At 41.3% G+C, this 22,053-nt stretch overlaps 5 long non-coding RNA genes across 6 annotated transcripts; 2 read left to right on the forward strand and 3 right to left on the reverse strand.

The window, feature by feature from the left end:
- Window positions 1-4,545: 4,545 nt before the first annotated feature.
- On the reverse strand, window positions 4,546-5,465 carry LOC125377919. Its single transcript, XR_007219871.1, has 3 exons — window positions 5,365-5,465; window positions 5,128-5,244; window positions 4,546-4,601 (listed from the first exon to the last, which is right to left on the reverse strand). It is a non-coding gene; the product is annotated as an uncharacterized LOC125377919 (long non-coding RNA).
- Window positions 5,466-5,860: 395 nt separating this feature from the next.
- On the forward strand, window positions 5,861-6,776 carry LOC124112683. 2 transcript variants are annotated; one of them, XR_006857650.2, is made up of 3 exons: window positions 5,861-5,960; window positions 6,256-6,393; window positions 6,701-6,776. It is a non-coding gene; the product is annotated as an uncharacterized LOC124112683 (long non-coding RNA). The 2 variants fall into 2 exon arrangements; XR_007219874.1 differs by having other exon boundaries at window positions 6,256-6,360.
- A 9,514-nt stretch (window positions 6,777-16,290) lies between these two features.
- Window positions 16,291-17,520, reverse strand: LOC124112738. Its single transcript, XR_006857661.2, has 3 exons — window positions 17,430-17,520; window positions 16,675-16,809; window positions 16,291-16,365 (listed from the first exon to the last, which is right to left on the reverse strand). It is a non-coding gene; the product is annotated as an uncharacterized LOC124112738 (long non-coding RNA).
- A 406-nt stretch (window positions 17,521-17,926) lies between these two features.
- On the forward strand, window positions 17,927-18,717 carry LOC124112739. Its single transcript, XR_006857662.2, has 3 exons — window positions 17,927-18,016; window positions 18,120-18,230; window positions 18,665-18,717. It is a non-coding gene; the product is annotated as an uncharacterized LOC124112739 (long non-coding RNA).
- A 2,117-nt stretch (window positions 18,718-20,834) lies between these two features.
- Window positions 20,835-21,997, reverse strand: LOC124112740. The gene is made up of 3 exons (XR_006857663.2): window positions 21,907-21,997; window positions 21,152-21,286; window positions 20,835-20,899 (listed from the first exon to the last, which is right to left on the reverse strand). It is a non-coding gene; the product is annotated as an uncharacterized LOC124112740 (long non-coding RNA).
- Window positions 21,998-22,053: the final 56 nt, after the last annotated feature.

Genomic DNA, 22,053 nt, shown 5'->3' on the forward strand with positions numbered 1-22,053 from the left:
TGTTTCAGTTATACAACAATGTGTCATCTTGAAGTAGTCTTAAAGGTCAATGGCTTCGCTGAAATCCATGAGCAGAGGTATTGGGGTTAGAAGCATAATAAGATCGAACCGGGATTCGAACCCACGATCATTGGTGTGCACAACAAATTTGGTCACCTTTACCGTCCAATATGGATTCGAACCCACACTGCCAGAGAGAGGCACCTAATCGACAGCACACAAAGTCAGCGATCTAACCCCATCAGGCTCCTGGGCTTGATCAAAACAAATGAAAGTCCGACAACTGGTAGTCTAGATCACGTACTTTGTGTACCCCTCTGAAAACTGAAAATTGCCACGGCTCCCATGGCCGAAAGCTATGAACACACAATGCCATTTAGAAGGTTGTGAAATGTAACAAATGTAGTATTTGGTGGACTCAACCCCAAAAACTACTAGAATCAGAAAGTGTTATCCCAAATATAACATTTGTTATATCTTACCGTTATGTAAATAACATTGATTTCGCTTTACTTAATTCATCTTGAGTTTCATTAAATAACAATTTACGGAAAAATGAAGTTTCAAAACCACACAACCATTGTCGCGTTGCCGTCCTTAGAAAAAACAACCAGAAGTGACACAACTAACCAAATTGCGACATTTGCGACCAATTGTTCACCAAAGGGAGACAATGCCTGAACATCACATTTGGAGGTCAAAACCTACTGCTTGCCAAAATTGTCGAGATGGTGAAAAACGTCACACGCATGAACAGACGAATGACTGACCTAATGCATGTTGAGTTAATATCCATGCATTTATTACCAATGGCGCAAAACATATCGGTGCACATATCTCTCATTGTGAACCCTGACCTTTAGGTACTTGTTCATAGTGCGACATTTACGAGATATTACGATCAATTTAAATTTCTTAAATAAGTGCTTTCACAGTTATGATAAGGCCGTACTGCATTTAAAAAACACAAATAGGGCCTTTTAATTTGACAATAACACATCATTTGGGAAACTATTTTTTACAGCGCAATGAGTGAGTGAGTGAGTGAGTGAGTATGGTTTTACGCCGCTTTTAGCAATAATCCAGCAATATCACGGCGGGGGACACCAGAAATGGGCTTCACACATTGTACCCATGTCGGGAATCGAACCCGGGTCTTCGGCGTGACGAGCGAACCTTTTAACCACTAGGCTACCCGACCGCCCCTACAGTGCAATGACATCACTGACTTCCGCCGTGGTTTGGTCAACAAACATTTGCCTTTCTTTCAGTTACTGCACTGACGGTACTGAAACTGTTCTGTTAATTCCCCTTGAAATGACATCTCTGATAAAAAATAGAACATTTCCACGAACTACAATCAAATATCAAGTTTCATGTCCTTCGAGAAATAATTTTCAGTTTGGCCTGAATGTTTTCTCGGGCAAACTGAAAAGTAATTCACTCGGAACACTTGATAGTAAAGTGGAGTTCCTGTAATATCCCGTAAATATATAAACACGGGATTTGTGAGTTGAGGTGAAATTGGGTTCAACGTCGCGCCCAAGACGTGCATGCACGTGTGTGTGTGGATGCTTGTACTAGTCCGGACTGATGGCCGATTTATAGTGCTAGTCACTGAGATACCATGCCGCAGTTTAACATGAATACCCAAATGGGCACAGTGTACTGACTCCGAGCCGACCAGTCATTCTTTTAGCCTCTTAATGCCGTGCGCCAGACAGGGTAACAACAAAAAAACATCTTTAAACGTCCTTTGGTATGACGCGGCCGTGGATAGAACCCCGGACCTTCCGCTCTCCGGGCAGACTCTCTACCACTAGACCACGGAGGCGGTCCACACGGGATAGTATAAAGAAGAAGGGTAGGGTAAGATTCATCTGCATATTTTAAAAAATGAGGAAAACCTTTGCACATCATCATTATACTTATCAGATGTGATCACTGAATTAGAAGTAGAGAATTGCAATGCGAATGAAAGAGTTGCATGTATTGGCCTTAAATCATAGGTACATATAAGTACATAGGTAAGGCTAAAAAATGTGTCAAAAAGGCTGATTTTAGAGGTTTTCAAGCAGCGTTGTTCTAATATGTGAACATGAGCAAACCTTTGACGTTGAGTTTCTTAGAGAGTCTAGGTAGTAACAGAACAGGCATATGGCAAGAAACATCCTTGGCCATGGACTTTCTGCTTTATTGTTGAAGGTCAAAAAGAGGCCAATAATTCATATTTATGTACTTCATAATGTCAGAAGTAAACAACTCGCACGAAGGAATGAGGCTAGTCGAAAGCCATTTGAACATAACTTATAATCTTTTAGTTTTTCTTTTAATTTTAAAATTTTACATTTTCAGTGGGCCAAAATGGCCCATTGTCCTACCCCGTCCTTGACAATTATAAGACAGCAATAAATATATAGCACACTATGAACGAGGGGAGCCTATAGTGAAGTAGTGCGATCAGGGTGATGGGTTGAGTGAGTGAGTATGGTTTTACGCCGCTTTTAGCAATATTCCAGCAATATTACGGCAGGGTACACTAGAAATGGCTTCACACATTGTACCCATGTCGGGAATCGAACCCGTGTCTTCGGCGTGACGAGAGAACGCTTTAACCACTAGGCTACCCGACTGTCCCTCAGGGTGATGGAGCTGGGTGTGATATCAAAGAGCTGACTAATGGTCAAGATTCCACCGGATGAAGGGCAAGAAATAGCCTTGAAAAGTCGTCACAAACAATAAAGAACTTGTTATTCCTAAACGTTTTAAGCCTGCGTCCTCTACTTAGTACTAAGTCAAACTAAGACTTGATTTCAACAGTTAAACACTTAAACCAATTCCAGAGTCCCACCTTATTCCCTTCCAGTTGTTAACCACCACGTTTATTTACTAATGCTAGGGGATTTGCATTGACAAGCAATTATATCGCCGATATATCACCACACCGTACATATGTTTATTTATGAATATGAATCGGAATTTCTGCTCTGATTGGCAAAGTCCAAAGGAGGTAATTTGGCCATGAAGTTTAACTTAAGCTTTAGGTATATCGATAATATGTTATCGCTCAATAACCATTAAATAGCCAATTCCCTTCCACTGATTTACTTAACTGATCTAGAAAGAAAGGAGACCAGTGAGACCGCCTCATCAGCGTCACATTTGCATCTGTGCTTAAAGATTCAGAGTGACAGAACTCTCTCTGCAATACTGTATAACACGAGGATGACTTTAGCTTTCAAATTTTCAACTTTTAACCTTTTACGAGCAATATTGGTGCAGCTTCAGCATTTGGTGTCTACATTTCACAACTTTCGAGGAACAATCGAGAATGCTCTTTCTATGAGGATTTCAAAGGGCGTCATTAGACTCTTGCTCCATAGCTGTTTGATCAAGGTTACAACATTCAAGGCCTCAGTAAACCTTTCAAAAATAATTATGACACGTGGAAAACATTTCCAAATTTTAGGCATCAGTGGCAATAATGATGTCCAATACAATTCCCTGTTTTGATTTGTGCCATATGTTCCCGTGTTTTTACAGATGAAAATTGACTTGTCGTTGCATGTGTTTGCGACGGGTGCCACCGGTGGGGCAGGATACGCTCACATTTTCGTGAAAACCTAGTATCATCACTATTTAATAGTGTTTCATAAACACATGCTTATGATGTAGTCGGAATCGTACACTCGACTCTGCTTTCGACAGATTTCTCATGAATATGAAAAGGGTTATAATTTCCTTATTTATGTACACCTGACTACCTAACACCACGTTGCTATACAAGTGCAATAAGCTTAAACGCGACGTTACCTCACATCACCTAACACATGTACACAGAACTGTTTGTGCGCCAAGATTATTGGCCCACGCTGTTATTCAGTTGAACTGTGGTCCCCGGCTACATTGCAAGTCGTCATGTTGAAATGTGTCTAAAGTGCGTAAGAGGTGAACTGGTTGTTGCATCTCATCGTACTCCCTGCTCATTATATCAACCACTGGTTTTGTCTGGTCCCACTCTTTTGTTTACAAATCGCCGTGACATAGCTAGATTGGTGCTGACTGCCGCAAAAGTCATGTCCGTGTAGTCTCTCATCACATATGAGTGAGTGAGTGAGTGAGTTGGGTTGAACGCCGCTTTTAACAGTATTCCAGTTATATCGCGGCGTGTCAGATTAATGTGGGAGGAAAGCCCGAAGTGATGCAGGTCTCAGACATTTACCACTTCGAACCCACAAGTATAGGTTTCTGGCGTGCCCGAGGGACGCAACTCTGCACAGCGAATCGCAGCGCCTTAGACGACTGGGTCACCCGTGCCCCCTCATCACATATGAATTGAGTGGCATTGGAATCGTGTGGTTACAATGTGTGACCTTGCTTATGTAAGTGTTATCGCTTCCCAAAGTCTTCAGCCGTTGACTATTCTATGAAAGACATACCTAAAATATAACTCTATTCACTCACTCATTTTTACATGATTCAATATCGACCTGACCTTACCAGCCTCCTAGTTTAATCAACACACAATAGGATTTGTTATAGATGATTTATTAAAAGCATTCTCTCATTTCCATGTTGGTGCTCTGGTATAGATCATTCCTCTGAAACAGAAACATAGGATACATTAGTGTGAGCGTAGAATTTTATTGGATAACTCCGGCCATATGATACCGGGAATGGGCTTTATGCATTGCACCATTGAAATGGCTCGAACTCTGATCTCCAGTGTGGTGTACTGATGCTTTGACTATTAGGCTACCCCACCGCCCTATAAGTTACATGGACAAATGTAAGAGTATCACCGTGAAACATCACGTCCTATAATGTTTGATAACTGCTTATTTGAACTAATAACTATCATCAACTATTCATGATGAACATTTGGACATGTAATCGCCCTACAAGCTGGAGGTTGTCATTGAGGTTAAGTACAATAGGACACATGGTGTCAACTACTGGGACCCATGTGACAACTCGATAGTGTGTGGATTTGAACATCCGTATTTATTTCATACATTAATACTAGTGGACAAGGTGCTGTAAATGATGGCCCTTTAGGATTTCAGAATAGTGAGGTATATGTCACAGAAATTATACAAAGAATAACAAATGCCTCTGATGATCTACCTCGAGGGCAGTAATCCATCATTGATCATCATCCGTGGTGACGACGACGCCTATGGCGATGACGACGACATCTCCGGTGACGATGTGCTCCTGTCATGTCAAATGCTAAGAGGGAACCTTCAATATAAAGAAAACAAAGACATGATTTCTTCTGTTAATAAGGCTTGCATCGTTTGACTGAAGTGAGTTAATTACAGTCTTTCAAATATACGAGATTTAACTCCCGATTTAACTCACCCAGTAGTAGAAGTACCATCAGGAAAGATATCTTCATCCTGTACTTGTGAAACGATTCTGCTGCCTGAACGTTAATAGAACAAGATGACGAGGTTGTGAAGGTATACTATGTCCTCACAAACACTTTATATATATACAAAACTGCCTGGAAGTAAACGTGTGTATAGCTTTCATAACGCCTGCCGACTGTTGATGTTGACAACCACGTTTATTGACCAGGTACTCTCCATGTAACCACCACCACGCTGTGCATCAGTGCCCCCGACGACGTCCCGTGAACACTCTACATCATCACACCGACACCAGCAACAGCTGCCTTTAGGTGCTGGTAGAAGGGAGACACGTCTATGAGCATTGACGTGGTTGCTAGTGTCAACAAACAGCAAGTAGTCCCAAGATAACAACCAAGAGGGCATCCATACATCTTTTTCCTGATGAACTTCCGAGTTTACTTGCATATAAAAGACCAGTAGGTAGGCAAAACACCATCAGGGTCTTCAGGGGCAAGTCTGCAGTCAGTCCGTCTTCAGTCAAACCTGGACGCTTCTTTCTTTCCATCATGAAGATCTCGTATCTGCTCGTGGTACTTTTGTTGGGTGAGTAGTTCCAGTACATTAAAAACAATAAAATTTAAATTTGAATCCCAATAGATCAAACTTGAAGATCTCTTATCTGCTTGAAGTGACATTGTTTCGTAGTATTGATGGGCGCGTAGCCCAAGAAGATTGTGCTGGTTCTTCTGGTCCTTCAATTTATTTGTCAAGGCAAAATACTTGTCTGATTCATGGAGTTATAAACCCTCCTTTGTTGTAAGTAATAAATGTACATTCACAAAACAACATAAATTTTACTTCAGAAAATATTTCTTCTATTGTGTTATTTTTCTTCCAGGATCTTTGCTGGCATTTGACATGACAGGCGCTCATCGTCATCGCCGATGTCGTCGCCATCGTCACAGACGTCACCGTCGTCATCGACACCATGGTTGACTTATAGGTGCATACTCCATTTGTAACACCTCACATGTCAGTAAGTACTTTGGAAGATAAAAGTTACAGTTTGGTACACGCCTTCGACGCGATTAATCATGAAGAGTTAAAATAATAATAGTATTACAAAATATCTACATTGGCGTTAAATTAGGATGTATGTTACTGAGGAGGGTATAAAGGAAAGTCCGCTATGCCAGTCATGGCATGTAAATTATAAACTCCCAGTTGTGCAGATGTTTATATTGGATTACAAAAGGTAGTCATATTTCATATTGGGTTTTTTTCAATGTTGACAGATTTTGACATCATTTCAAAGATAAGAGATTTCTTTTTGTTTGTTTCAGGTCTTCGTCCGAAAACAACTCTAAATATACTTCGGATTAATGTACATGTACATATTCAATAAAACATATCTGAGCGTATCATGTTTTGCCTCATCATGTGTTTTCATGTTAAGTAAACTAGGTACTGTCACAGTTTCACTCATTCTCTTCATTTTTCTCCATGTCAGTCAGTCTTAGACATTTCAGCTTTACATGGCAGGGTGAGGTGGGGTGAAATGGGTTTAACGTCGCGTCCAAGATTATTGCACGTATATAGCGACGTTCATGGAAGGTGTGTGTGTGTGTGTGTGTGTGTGTGTGTGTGTGTGTGTGTGTGTGTGTGTGTGTGTGTGTGTGTGTGTGTGTGTGTGTGTGTGTGTGTGAGTTTGTACTAGTCCGAACTAATGCCAATTTTATAGTGCTATCCCAACTGAAATACCATGCCTCAGTTTAACATGAATACCCCGCTCAGGCACAGTTTACTCCGACCCGACTAGCCCCTGTTTTAGCCCCTTATTTCAGAGCGCCAGGCAGGGTAACAACAAGAACCATATGTTAACGTCTTTGTTAACACGTTGACAAGACGCGACGGGGATCGAACCCCGGACCTTTCGCTTCCCGGGCGGACGTTCTACCACTAGATATATGGTAGGGAAATAACGGAAGGTTCGTACCAGAGAGTATATATCACAATCAAGGCTCCTAATCAACGAGGATTTCGGATTCAGATAAACCCATCAACCAAGCATGCATCCTCACAGGGTGAGGCCACCCTGACCAATGGTTGACCTTATGACATTACATATTAGTTATTACGGGACGGTGGGGTAGCCTATAGTTAGTGGTTAAAGCGTTCGCTCGTCACGCCGAAGAAACGGGTTCGATTACCCACATGGGTGCAATGTGTGAAGCCCATTTCCGGTGTCCCCTGTCGTGATATTGCTGGATTATTGCTAAAAGTGGCGTAAAACCGAACTCACTCACATTACACAGTGATTACCCTAGATGCATAATATACATGGATGAATATTCACTGAGGAGGTTTTCACTCGGGACATAAATTTGATGTGAAAAAGAGTGAGTGTGTGAGTGAGTGGAGTACTTGAGTTATATCGAGGCGCTTCAGATGAGTTTTGGAGGGGAGCTTGAAGCAGTACCCATTTGCACGGATGTGATGCAAACAAGACTCCTATAACGGCAATATGTGAAGTGCGGCACATGGGACTGGGACAGAAATGTCACTTTGATGTGAATGACTGAGTTTGGGTAAAGTCTGCTTTGAACAGTGTTTCAGTTATACAACAACGTGTCATCTTTTAGTGGTCTTAAAGGTCAATGGCTTCGCTGAAACCCATGAGCAGTGGTATGGGGGTTAGAAGCATAATAAGATCATACCGGGATTCGAACCCACGATCATTGGTGTGCACAGCAAATTTGGTCACCTTAACCGACCTGGCCACCTTGAAAGGGAATTATCTAGGATTATTGACACTGATTAATACAATAAAGCGCGAACTCTTTGGTGTTAGCAAATATACTGAGTGAAGCGGCATGGATTGAGTCCAGTGTTTTGAGTGGGTTATCGATCTGAATTACGGAATCACCGAACAAAATATGGCGCTGTATATACTCAGGCAGTTTGTTACACCGCAATACTTCACTTGAACATATGACAGGCATTGAAAGCATATAAGCACGGCAACTTTGTAAGCTAAAATGAGGTGGGCATCCCTTAAGAAAACAAAGCAAGCTTTGCAAGGCTTTCACTTTACCACTCTCCTACCCAGAGTTCCATGCGGCCGGCAGCCAGCTGGCATAGTACCTCTGCCACAGGCCGGCCCATGTGACGATTCTTATGCTTTTCATACCGTTTCATGTCTACACATTTTCATAAACAAATGTCAAAGAATGGTTAACTTTCATTGAGAAAGTATGCAAATACGTAAAAATCTACTTGTTTTTGCGTAGTTATCCTATGTTTACATTGGTTGTACGGCTCCACGTGCTGTCATCGAAGCCCAACAGATTGAAAGGGGGTTTATTGTGATTTGATAGCCTCTGATTGACCAATCAGTGTCGAGTAAATTCCAAATTCATGGTAGAATGTAATTGAATAAATATTAATATTGTTTCTGAGTATATTTAGATGCAAGTGTGGTACTAATTATAATCGCAGTTACAATTTATCCAGCAGCAGAAATAAAAAAACATTAGATAAGATATCTTCATCCTGTAATAATATCCTGAAGCCAAACATACGGGGTAGAGAACGTCTACCAATTGTTCATAATAAATTATGTATATTTATAAATACAATCCAGTTATGTCTATCTCCAATAACGCCTGCCGACTGTTGAAGTTGACAACCACGTTTAATGACCCTGTCTTGTCCGTGTGGCCACCACCTCGCTGTGCATCAGTGTCCCCGACGCCGCACTTCTTCCTGCTCACATGAACATCATGAACAACCGCCGCTCGTCCGCTAGTTGAAGAAAGACACGTCTACGGAACATGACGTGCTTGTCACGATCAGCAAACAGCAAGTAGTCCCTACATAACACATGTCAACCAAAATGGCATCAACTGAAGTACTTTCCTGATGAACTTCCGAGTTTAGTTGTGTATAAAGGACATCGTGCTAGCCAGAACAACACAATCTGATCTTTCAAACAAACATAAACGGGTTACGCTGTCCATCATGAACATCTCTTATCTACTGGTGATGCTTTTGTTGGGTGAGTTGTTCGTAAAGATTGGGGGACACGAGTGGCCCAGTCGTCTAAGGCCCTGGAATTCGCTGTGCAGAGTTGCGTCCCTTGGGCACGCCAGAAACCTATTTTTGTGGGTTCGAATCCCGGATATGTATCTAGGTTTGTCAGCACCATACCCGTGCTCGTGGATTTCACCGAAGTGGTAAACGTCTGAGACCTGCATCACTCCGTGATATAACTGGAACACTGTTGAACGTGGCGTTAACCCCAACTCACTCACTCACTCACTCACTCACTCACTCACTGAAGATTGTATTCACTCAGTCTGGGTCTCACTATTTCCTTCACAGAGAAAATCAATTTTTGATGTCATGGATAAACCATTTTAACTGCAGGTAGGTAAACAACACAAGTTTTACTCCCGAACATATTTCTCGTTTGATTATTATATTTCGTTGCAGGATCTTTGCTGGCATTTGACATGAGAGGCGCTCATCGCCACCGCCGATGTCGTCGCCATCGCCATAGACGTCACCGTCGTCATCGACACCATGGTTGATATATATGTGCATACCCTATATGTATATGTAACAAGCCAAGGTGATCTTGAATCCCTCCTTCGTTGCAATTAAAGGAGAACATAAATATTTTGGTTTTGCTCATTCAATTATTGGTAAAGAGGTTTTAGTTTATTTTCTTAATGCAAAATACTTATGTGTAAAATAGGAAAACACGAACTGAAATGTGTTTTCAAAGAAAGATAATTATGACATTTTCTATTGAGCTCCCAGTGGAGCATATCTCTGAAAATATAATGATCAATACATTTGATATTTGATATATTTTCTAATTTGTTCATGATTTCAAAGAGTTTCGTTTTGTTTTGTTTCAGGTCTTCGGAAAAAAAACAACTCTACATATAACTCGGATTAATGAACACATTATTCAATAAATAGAGTGAACTATCTCAGTGGATCATGTCTTGTCGTTATAATGTGGACGAAGGGTCGTTATAACGTGGACCAAGGGTCGTTATAATGTGGACCAAGGGTCGTTATAATGTGGACCAAGGGTCGTTTTAATGTGGACCAAGGGTCGTTATAATGTGGACGAAGGGTCGTTATAATGTGGACCAAGGGTCGTTATAATGTGGACGAAGGGTCGATATAATGTGGACGAAGGGTCGTTATAATGTGGACGAAGGGTCGTTATAATGTGGACCAAGGGTCGTTATAACGTGGACCAAGGGTCGTTATAACGTGGACCAAGGGTCGTTAAAACGTGGACCAAGGGTCGTTATAATGTGGACCAAGGGTCGTTATAATGTGGACCAAGGGTCGTTATGATGTGGACCAAGGGTCGTTATAACGTGGACCAAGGGTCGTTATAACGTGGACCAAGGGTCGTTATAATGTGGACAAAGGGTCTAACCAAAGCACCATCATTGTTTCAGTAATTCAGGGAGGGCACGGTTGGCCCAGTCGTCTAAGGCGCCGCGATTCGCTGTGCAGAGTTGCGTCCCCTGGGCACGCCAGAAACCTATGATTGTGGGTTCGAATCCCGGTTCGCCCCGATTATGTTTCTAGGTTTGTCAGCACCATACCCGTGCTCGTGGGTTTCACCGAAGAGGTAATTATAAACGTCTGAGACCTGCATCACTTCGGGCTTTCCTCCCACATTAAGTTGACACGCCGTGATATAACTGGAATACTGTTAAAAGCGGCGTTAAACCCAACTCACTCACTCACTCAGTTATTCAGACGTTTTCAGACGTTTTGCCATAGAAGCTTAACGCAGTTCCAGCTTAATATGGTTGGAACGCAAGTGGACATTAACCTCTGGTGAAACCCACAAGCACGGTTATTGGAGCTGACGAACCAAGAAACATAATCAGGTCGAACGTGGATTCGAACCCACGACCAAAGGTTTACGTAGAGAATTACAATTACATGTTTTAGACTTGTAGCACTGAATACATAGATAAGGCCAACAAGTGCAAATAAGGCTGAGTTTAGAGGTTTTCAAGAACTTCAAAAAAAATCGAATATAAATTATGAGCACGAGAAAATCTTAGATAATAACAGTTCGACCTTATGGCAAAAATATCACCTTTGGTCACGACCTTGTTCATATATTGCTTTGTTCAAAAGTACAAAAATAGGCCTTTTCACTCAGTTTAGCCATACTAATGAATTGATAATCTTGATAATTTCAAAAGTAAAAACTCGCATGTATAAAAAAGTGAAAAGGCTAGTTGAAAACCATCTGAACATTACTGATAAAAGTTAGCTTCTTACAACTCCAACATTTGACACTTCCGGTCAGTCAAACATGTCCAACCTCGTTCTTAACAATGATCAGACGATAATCAATTGGAAACACACCAGGATTAACGGGGGGAGCCTATGAAGACGTATTACAAACAGAGTGATGTAATTGGGTGTGATATTATAGGACTGAGAAAGGGTCAGAAAACTCCAAAACCTCTTTGGATGCAGTTGGATTTGAAATATTCTAAGGTTTCAGTAGAGAATATCACAGATGTACGCTATGCGTCAACAGCCTTGATGTACTGCGGAGTTTTTTTATTGATTTTTTTTACCAAACGTAATTCGCCAGTAATTCGCTATGCCGAGTCACGTCCCTTGGCCAGGCCAGGATCCTGTGATCGTTAGTTCCTTATGATTCTAGGTTTGTCAGGACTATACCCGGGCTTGTAAGTTACATCAAACTCATAACGTCAAAGACCTGCATCACTTAGAACCTTCCTCCCTATTTAGTTGACGCATGCGAAAATGGATGGGTTCCATACCATTGTATTACAACACTTGTCAATAGGGCGTTTTCACGGTACCTCATGTTTGTTGTAAGAGTCGTAGGGACAACAGGTGGTCCAGACGTCTTAGGTGTCGCCATTCGCTGTGCAAAGTTGCACAGGTTCGGCATAGGTTACAAAGGACCTATTTGTTTACCCGGAAGCCCCGCTGGTTCTACATTTGTGGAAGTCATGTGGGTTTTCCTGTTAATGTGTTCATGCAAGTCTACCAAAGACTCAGAACAAATGTCGGTGTAACATTGCCTTGACATGGTCTTGAAAAGATCATTTATATATGTATAATATACCTTTCCTAAAGTGGATAAGATTCACACTAGAGCGACAACAGCACAGTGATATGTACGTGGGCCTTTTATATACGGGGTCACGGGTGGCAAAGTTGTCTAAGGCCCTGGAATTCGCTGTGCAGAGCTGTGTCCCTTGGGCACGCCAGAAACCTATGATTGTGGGTTCGAATCCCGGCTCATCCCGATTATGTTTGTTGGTCTGTCAGAACCATACCCGTGCTCGTGGGTTTCACGAGGATGGTAAACGTCCGAGACATCCATCACATCGAGCTTTCCTCCCACATGAAGCTGACGTTAAATTAAACTCTCAATCACTCACTCACTCAGAAAATGTGGATCAGGTCATCCACAACATGAAACGTAAGGTTTTCGTTTTCCGGAACACGTCTGGATAACTGGATAATTTTCAATGGCGTCGTTTCTTTCTCTGATGTTGCGTTTGAGATTATTTAATGCCCTCACCATGACCGGTAGTGATGTTTCTAATCCGCCTCTATCTGTTACGTAGTCTATCTACATGCAACATGGCGACTATATACTTACGACACAAAGTAGTCACCATTAAACGTATCGTACTGATTTTGGTGTTACTCTTTAACTCACTTACATAAATAAGACAGATGACCCAATGTTAAATTGTCGCGCTTAACAACATGTGTCGTTGTTGTTGTTGTTGTTGTTGCTGTTGTTGTTGTTGTTGTTGTTGAGCGCGACTTCACAACATAACTTACGAGTAACTAGAGCGAGCGACCATAATGACTTTTATGCACTGTATCTACTAATGTATGAAAATTCCGCGTTGCCAATGTATGGATGTGTGAGCTTAAATAAAAACTAATATTTACTGTTACAATATATTCAGATAAGACAAATTGAATGCAACCTTGAAAGAAACATTTGATTGAATTTAAGGTCACAACAATGTAATAATGTCATAATTAAAAGAATATACTTTTCAAATTTAGTATATTTTGATTACTGTTTCATATTTCATAATCTATCTATCTATCTATCTATCTATCTATCTATCTATCTATCTATCTATCTATTTATTCCTAAAACAGGATATTTACCATTCCCAAAGACACAAGAGTGATAACCTCTTTATCATATAATGTCATTCTTCATTTCTGTACTCCAAAATCGCTTTCCATCTCGCACAAACATTACCTAAACATTGCAATGCTTCCATGAATGTGCGCATTAATATATATTACGTCAGAAGGTACGTGATGTGTCAGTCGGACAGTGACAGTAGCCAATATAGTTCCAACAGAAACCTGTTTCTTATACAGTGGCGTAACTACATATATGCAAAACAACAATTGCCTACACAAATTGTTTTACTTGCCTTTCGTGGCAATCCATCGGTCTGTCCGATAGAGTAACTGTCCTTTATCAAAGAGAAGCTACTCTAACCCTAGTCTATGAGACGTCACGGCCACAGTCTGACGTTGTTGACTGTCGGCCTGTCCGGTCATAACGTTACCAAGTGCAGTCAGATGTACACACAGCGATAAATCGAAACAAGGTAACAAATTGAACATATTTCGGCCAAATCCAACTGATTTAATTTGTGGAAAAGGTTCCAAACCGCAGAGGTCTACAAACACAGATATGGATCCCGGAAAGTGATCCCGCTTTGCTAGTGCCCTCGCTAAATTGTTTCGCAATTTATATATCCAAAGTTGCCAAAACTTGTAAAATACCTTAGTTACGTCACAGTTAGACACTGTTTTTCAGTATATTAGACTAATCTTTTCATAATGATAGCAATTATCCCAGCGGTTCTCCAGATTCCCGAGGGATAATTCTGACTCGATCACCGAATGACAAGGGCTACGCCATGTGTGTTTATAAACCGTGAAAGTTTGACCTTATATTTGCATCTCTAGCCGCATATGACCCCAACGGATATCGTTTTCATCCGTTGGCTTTATCCTGCCGAGAAACACACCCATTAGTCTAATACATGCCGACTGAACAAAAACAGTTATGTTTTTAATTTAACCTGAGACTAAATATCTCTTTTTATCTCATCTTGACACATGTATTTTTGTGGCAGACAATGTATTTTTCTGACAATAGTCTGAAGCATAGTATATCAAAAATATCAAATGTTCCGTCCCTATTAAGCCTTTGTTCCTTATAACCGGTATAACCAGCCGCTAAAAACACTTTCCATTAAAAAACAAATGTTGGCAGGGAGAGGAAGTGCGGAAGCTCCATGGAGGCCACACCGTGGGAAAGCATAGCCCATCATGTTGACATATTTAATGTCATATTTGATAAATTCAATAGAATGTCCGTCATGACTGTTAGGCTCGAGTCATTAATAACTGTCATCCATCACGAATATCCTACTTCTTACAATTGACATTGTTATCCAACAGAGACATAGGTCACCATCACAGCAGGCCAAGATTGCTATATTGTAAGATCATGGGCAGTCAACGCAGCTGCCAACATCTACAAACAGCAAGCAGTAGATTACAAACGCTTAAGGAATTAGTGAGTGAGTTGGATTTTATGCCAGAAATATCATGGCGAACTCATGGGGGGAATCGAACCCGGGCATTCGGCCTGACGAACTGTTGCTTTAAACCTCTAGGCTACCCCATGCCCCTCATTTAGGGAAGGTACAGATGGTCACTTGAATCAAATAAAATCACTGCTCAGAGCAGAGTCCATTGTACGAATTATGAATCACTCAAAAAAAAATATGATACCAGGTGTTCGCACAACCTGACACACGTGTTTGCATCCGTCACAAACACATGCAAAGGCAAGATAAGCAAAGAGATATATGGCATAAGTCGCGACTCGCTGTATAATAACACACTGACTAGCTGAGGAAATCCTTTCTCCTATTATTGCGGTCGGGCGGGTAGCCTTGTGGTTAAGACGTTCGCTCGTCACGCCGAACACCCGGGTTCGATTCCCGACATGGGTACAATGTGTGAAGCCCATTTCTAGTGTCCCCCGCCGTGATATAGTTGGAATATAGTTAAATGTGGCGTAAAACCAGACTCACTCACTGTTATTGCACATGGTTGTGGATAGCAACCGTCAAAGAATTAATACATATTATCTAAATGGATACAATTTAAGTCATTTGTGGGGAAGAAGTGTTGATGATATCACCTGATTAACAATTATTATTTTTTAAATATGCCTCGGATACAGGCTTCCCTTTCATTATGAATAATTTGATCAACATTGAGTATACGGTTATTTAACAAGATCATACCCTTAGTGGATTACGAATCAGAATGGCACAGTACAAGGACAAAATAGTTGGGTTCCCGAGCGTCTGGTACCCGCAAACACACGGATAGCAGTCGGGTATCCTGCATTTCGGGTAACTATCCAGTGGTGTCCACCCAGTGACCAGCTGACGGAAATCACCCATTGTCGTGCCGTGTAGGTTCCCAGTGCCCCAAGCCTGTCGGAAGAGCCGACTAAAGTCGGAATGGGGTGGTCAGGCTTTGCGATTTGGCTGGGTCATCTCATCTCCAATGCGTGCTCTCATCCACTGGTGTTCAAGCCAGAGCACAAGTATTTACAAGTATAATGGTATGGGATGGTACTGAGATACCATGAATTAGGCTGAATATGGGATTCAAACCCATCATCATCTGATGCTTGCTCGCCTAAGAGATTCAACTCTTCACAGCGAGGTCCCGTGCCTTCATGGCAACCGGTGCTATTTCCTTTACACGTATACACAAATGGTAAAATAATTAAGACAAGATGAGATTTGTAATAGATGATTTATTTCAACACTATCATAATGCGCCGCTGCAGATATAAAGGGTGACTATTTGCATGCTGCTCGCCTTAATCCCTGCTCTGAAAAAGGAAATAACAAAAGATGAATCAAAGTCATCGTGTCATATACTCACAATGTTTCAATAGGGACAGTCGATATATTTGTGTTAATGTTTGTTCTGGCTCCGAGATCTCACTAAGGATGTTCACGTAGGATATCTTAAGCCCATCCTAGTCATCCACAGAGCCTGTAGGGCAGTTTCATGGGGAAAGTCTTGATGAAGTTTATGCAATAATGTTGTAGCATGAACTATAAAATTGGTTGTATACTTAAATGCTAAAGGCAACCAACAGCGTTAATTACGCTAAACTTCAAGCAAGGTAATCTACCTTGACTATGTTGCAACAGACACCTTTCACTGATATTTCAGCCGTGGTGACGATGACGACGATGACGTCTGTGGCGATGACGACGGCATCTCCGGTGACGATGTGCTCCAGTCATGTCAAATGCCAATAAGGAACCTAGAAGATCAAGAATTCCATTCATTTTAACGAGTTGCCTCCTCATGCTTGCCAGAAATCTAATAGTATTATCTTAGGTTCGAATCACAGTTCGACCTTATGTTTCCAGGCTTGTCAACACCACACGTGTTCGTAGGGTTCACCAAAGACCTGCTTCTCTCCCACATCAAGCTGTGACATACCTTACCGTGACTTCCCATATTTAGGCCCACGCGGAAATACGCTGGTGGACTTAAAAACGGAAAAAAATCGTATTAAAGGCCATGGGCTTAAATTCGGCAATTAATTTGGAGTCATAAAGTTATTCCTTACACCCTTCGAAAGTTAATACGTTGCGATGCACTACACATGGCAAAACTTAATATACATTCAACAATACGTTTTGCATTCTATGAAGTTACTTCCTGTTCAAACGTAAAATCCATGTATTATATTTTCTCCTTTAAAACAACTTTCTTTTAGCAAAGGTCGTCCCCTATTTAGGTAGGAAAGTGTAAGCTTCCGAAATTGAGCCCTCGGCTTAATTTCGTATAAAATATTTTTCAAGTGAGAAAGTGGTTTTTTCCGTATTTAGGCACCGTAAATATTGTTTAAAGCGCAATTAATCCAAACTCGCTCACCCAGCAGCAGCAGAACCATCAAATAAGAAATCTTCATCCTCTTTCTGTAGAAACAATCTGCAAGGTGTATGATGCACAGATAGAATGTGTCAGTCTCAGGGCCTATAATAACTAGATATCATATATATATATACGAAAGTGCTCGGAGGTAAACGTGCGTATACCGTCCTTAACGCCTGCCGATAGTTGATGTTGACAACCACGTTTATTGAACATGTACTCTCCATGTGAGCACCACCACGCTGTGCACCAATGCCCCCGACGGCGTTCAGTGCTTGCTCTACACCATTACACCGACAGCATCATCAACAACCGTCACTATTGTGAGGGTGACACGTCTGTTAAACTTGACGTGATTGTGAGTATCAACAATCAGCAAGAAGTCCGAACATAACAAAATTAAAATGGCATCAATTGAAGTATTTTAATGATGACTTCCGAGTTCACTTGAATATATAAGACCTGTTGTCAGTCTACAGTCAAACATAAACAGGTCTGTCTGAAGTCTGTTAGTCTTCAATCAAAACTTCAACGCTTCTTTCTGTCAGTCATGAAGATCTCTTTTCTGCTGGTGGTGCTTTTGTTGGGTGAGTATAGTTTAAGAAAATTGCTGATTTCGATGTCATCTAGTTTTGTTTCATAAATTATCATTTTAAATTTCAATTCATCTTTTTATGTCATTTTCCGTAGGCTCTTTGTTGGCATTCGATTTGGGTGATGCTCATCGTCATCGCCGATGTCGTCGTCATCGTCACAGACGTCACCGTCGTCATCGACATCATGGTTGAGCTCTGCATAAAGGTCAATTTTCAATTAATGTTTTTACTGTCTCTTTCCACGAAAACTGGGTTCCAATCCGCAATTCACTGTGCAGAGTAACGTCCTCTGGGTCATCACTTTCCCTTCGTATCATGGTCCTACAATCGTTGATTATGAACCTTGTTTTCTCAGCTCCATTCCCTTGACGTTGATTTCACGAAAGCAATAATGTTTTACAGACTCCATCACTTTGCGATTTCGGCCAATATGAAACGGACACTCACTCACTCACTCAGTCACTCAGTCACTCACTCACTCACTCGCTCACTCACTCACTAGCTCACTCACTCACTCACTCACTCACTCACTGGTTAAAGCCCTTTTATGTCTATGTGTAATAGGTGCAAAAGCCTGTCATGTAAATCTTATAAGTTTTCATGATATTAGTCAAGACAAAGTGACTTTCTTTTTTTCAGGTTGACGAGAAAACGTCACTGCTTCGGCTCGATGTGTATTTGACTCAATAAACTCTGTTAGTTCAACGGCTACGTGTCTTGTGTTTTGCCTGTATTTGAACTGAACAAGGGGCAGGGGCTAGTCGTACATCACACACGTACAAGTGACGGTATGATTTATCGCATACCTTTCCATAATAATCGCATACCTTTCCATGAAGATAAATTCCCATTACCATAATAATAAGTACATCTATGCACGGATGCATGTGGGACGTTCATACATTTTTTTGGCAGATGTTAACATTTTATCAACTTAATTATTGATCACAAATGATTATAGGTTTCTATTTTACATTTTAGTATTTGTCACCTTGTTTTGCCATAGTGTAACGTTTAGTTTGGCTATTGCCATTACGGCCAGGATGCCGTACAGTTGGTTGGTTAGTTTGTTGTTTAATGCCACACTCAGCAATATTCCAGCTATATGACATCGGTCTGTAAATAATCGAGTCTGGACCAGACAATCCAGTAGTTGATATCATGAGCATCGATTCACGCAATTGGGATCGATGACATGCATCAACCAAGTCAGCGAGCCTGACTACCCGATCCCGTTAATCGCCTTTTACGACAAGCATAGTCGCCTTTTAAGGTAAGCATGGGTTGCTGAAGACCTATTCTACCCCGGAATCTTCACGGGTCGGATGCCGTACAGCCACAAACATCTGGAAATAACGAGGTGATATATCAGTGACTGGTCTCGTGATAGATTGGCTCGCACGTGCGACTCGCACTATATGACTAATTTGTCTAAAATGTCTTTATCCATAAGGCTAGCGCGCCGTTTCACGGACATCTTGACAGCTAGCGACGATGTTAACACATCCAGAGTTATCCCCCTTACATTACAATCGGCTATCATCGATTAAGTTCGCTAATCTATATTTGACAGGTGTTCAATATCGAGAGTAGAGTATCCATGTAAACATTGCCGCATGGTATCAAAGTGGGCGTGCATTTTAAAATCGGCATTAGTCCGGGCCCCTGCAAGCAGACTCAAGCACTCACTCACGCACACACGAACTCATGCACTAAACTCACTCACGCACTCACTCACTCACTCACTCACTCACTCACTCACTCACTCACTCACTCACTCACTCACGCACACAATTCGCTATATGAGTAAAATGATCTTGTAAGAGACGCTAAACTCCATGTTACCTCACCTGTAAAATATGTATAAAGAAACTCGGTACTTTGCATAGACGATGTTATAGAATGAAGTGCTTATAAAATATAGTAGCTCAACCTGACCCACGTGTTTGCACTCGTCACAAACACATGCAAAGGCAAGATAAGCACAGCGAGAGATATGGCATACGTCGAGACTCGCTGTTTAAAAACGCATTGACAAGCTAATAAATTCCTTTCTCCTTTCATTGTACATGGTTGTGGATAGCAACCGTCAAAGAATTAATACATGCTATCTAAATGGATAAAATTTAAGTCATTTCTGGGGGAAAAGTGTTGATTCTATCAACTGATTATCAATTATTACTTTTTAAATATGCCTCGGATACAGATTTCCCTTTCATTATGAATAATTTGATAAACATTGAGTATACGGTTATTTGACAAGATCATACCCTAAGTGGATTAAGAATCAGAATGGCAAGCACATGGGAAAATAGTTGGGTTCTCGAGGGTCTGGCATGGTATCCGCAAACACACGATACCAGTTGGGTATCCTGCATTTCGGGTAACTATCCAGTGGTGTCCACCCAGTGACCAGCTGACGGAAATCACCCATTGTCGTGCCGTGTAGGTTCCCAGTGCCCCAAGCCTGTCGGAAGAGCCGACTAAAGTCGGAATGGGGTGGTCAGGCTTTGCGATTCGGCTTGGTCATCTCATCTCCATTGCGTGCTCTCATCCACTGGTGTTCAAGCCAGAGCACAAGTCTTTACAAGTATAATGGTATGGGATGGTACTGAGAAACCAAGAATTAAGCTGAATATGGGATTCAAACCCATGATCAAAGAATGCTTGCTCGCCTAAGATATTCACCTCTTCACAGAGAGGTCCTGCGCCTTCATGGCAACCGGTGCTATTTCCTTTACACGTATACACAAATGGTAAAATAATTAAGACAAGATGAGATTATTAATAGATGATTTATTTCAACACTATCATAATGCGCCGCTGGAGATATAAAGGGTGACTATTTGCATGCTGCTTGTCTTAATCCCTGCTCTGAAAAAGGAAAGAACAAAAGATGAATCAAAGTCATCGTGTCATCATTTGCGTTAATGTTTATTCTGGCTCCGAGATCTCACTAAGGAGCCTGTATATCCACAGAGCCTGTAGGGCAGTTTCATGGGGAAAGTCTTGATAAAGTTTATACAATAATGTTGTAGCATGAACTATAAAATTGGTTGGATACTTAAATGCTAAAGGCAACCAACAGCGTTAATTACGCTAAACACTTCAAGCAAGGTAATCTACCTTGACTATGTTGCAACAGACACCTTTCACTGATATTTCAGCCGTGGTGACGATGACGACGATGACGTCTGTGGCGATGACGACGACATCTTCGGTGACGATGTGCTCCAGTCATGTCAAATGCCAATAAGGAACCTAGAAGATCAAGAATTCCATTCATTTTAACGAGTTGCCTCATCATGCTTGCCAGAAATCTAATAGTAATATCTTGGGTTCGAATCACAGTTCGACCTTATGTTTCCAGACTTGTCAACACCACACGTGTTCGTAGGGTTCACCAAAGACCTGCTTCCCTCCCACATCAAGCTGTGATATACCTTACCGTGACTTCCCATATTTAGGCCCGCGCGGAAATACGCTGGTGGACTTAAAAACGGAAACAAAATCGTATTAAAGCCAATGGGCTTAAATTCGGCTATTAATTTGGAGTCATAAAGTTATACCTTACCCCCTTCGAAAGTTTATACGTCGCGATGCACTACACATGGCAAAACTTAATGTACATTCAACAATACGTTTTGCATTCTATGAAGTTACTTCCTGTTCAAACGTAAAATCCATGTATTATATTTTCTCCTTTAAAACAACTTTCTTTTAGCAAAGGTCGTCACCTATTTAGGTAGGAAAGTGTAAGCTTCCGAAATTGAGCCCTAGGCTTAATTTCGAATAAAATATTTTTCAAGTGAGAAAGTGCTTTTTCCGTATTTAGGCACGGTAAATATTGTTCAAAGCGCAATTAATCTAAACTCGCTCACCCAGCAGCAGCAGAACCATCAGATAAGAAATCTTCATCCTCTTTCTGTAGAAACAATCTGCAAGGTGTATGATGCACAGATAGAATGTGTCAGTCTCAGGGCCTATAATAACTAGATATCATATATATACCAAAGTGCTCGGAGGTA

The sequence above is a fragment of the Haliotis rufescens genome, unplaced genomic scaffold (genome assembly GCF_023055435.1).
Source record: "Haliotis rufescens isolate VD_foot unplaced genomic scaffold, xgHalRufe1.0.p SCAF_105, whole genome shotgun sequence".
Lineage (NCBI taxonomy): Eukaryota > Metazoa > Mollusca > Gastropoda > Lepetellida > Haliotidae > Haliotis > Haliotis rufescens.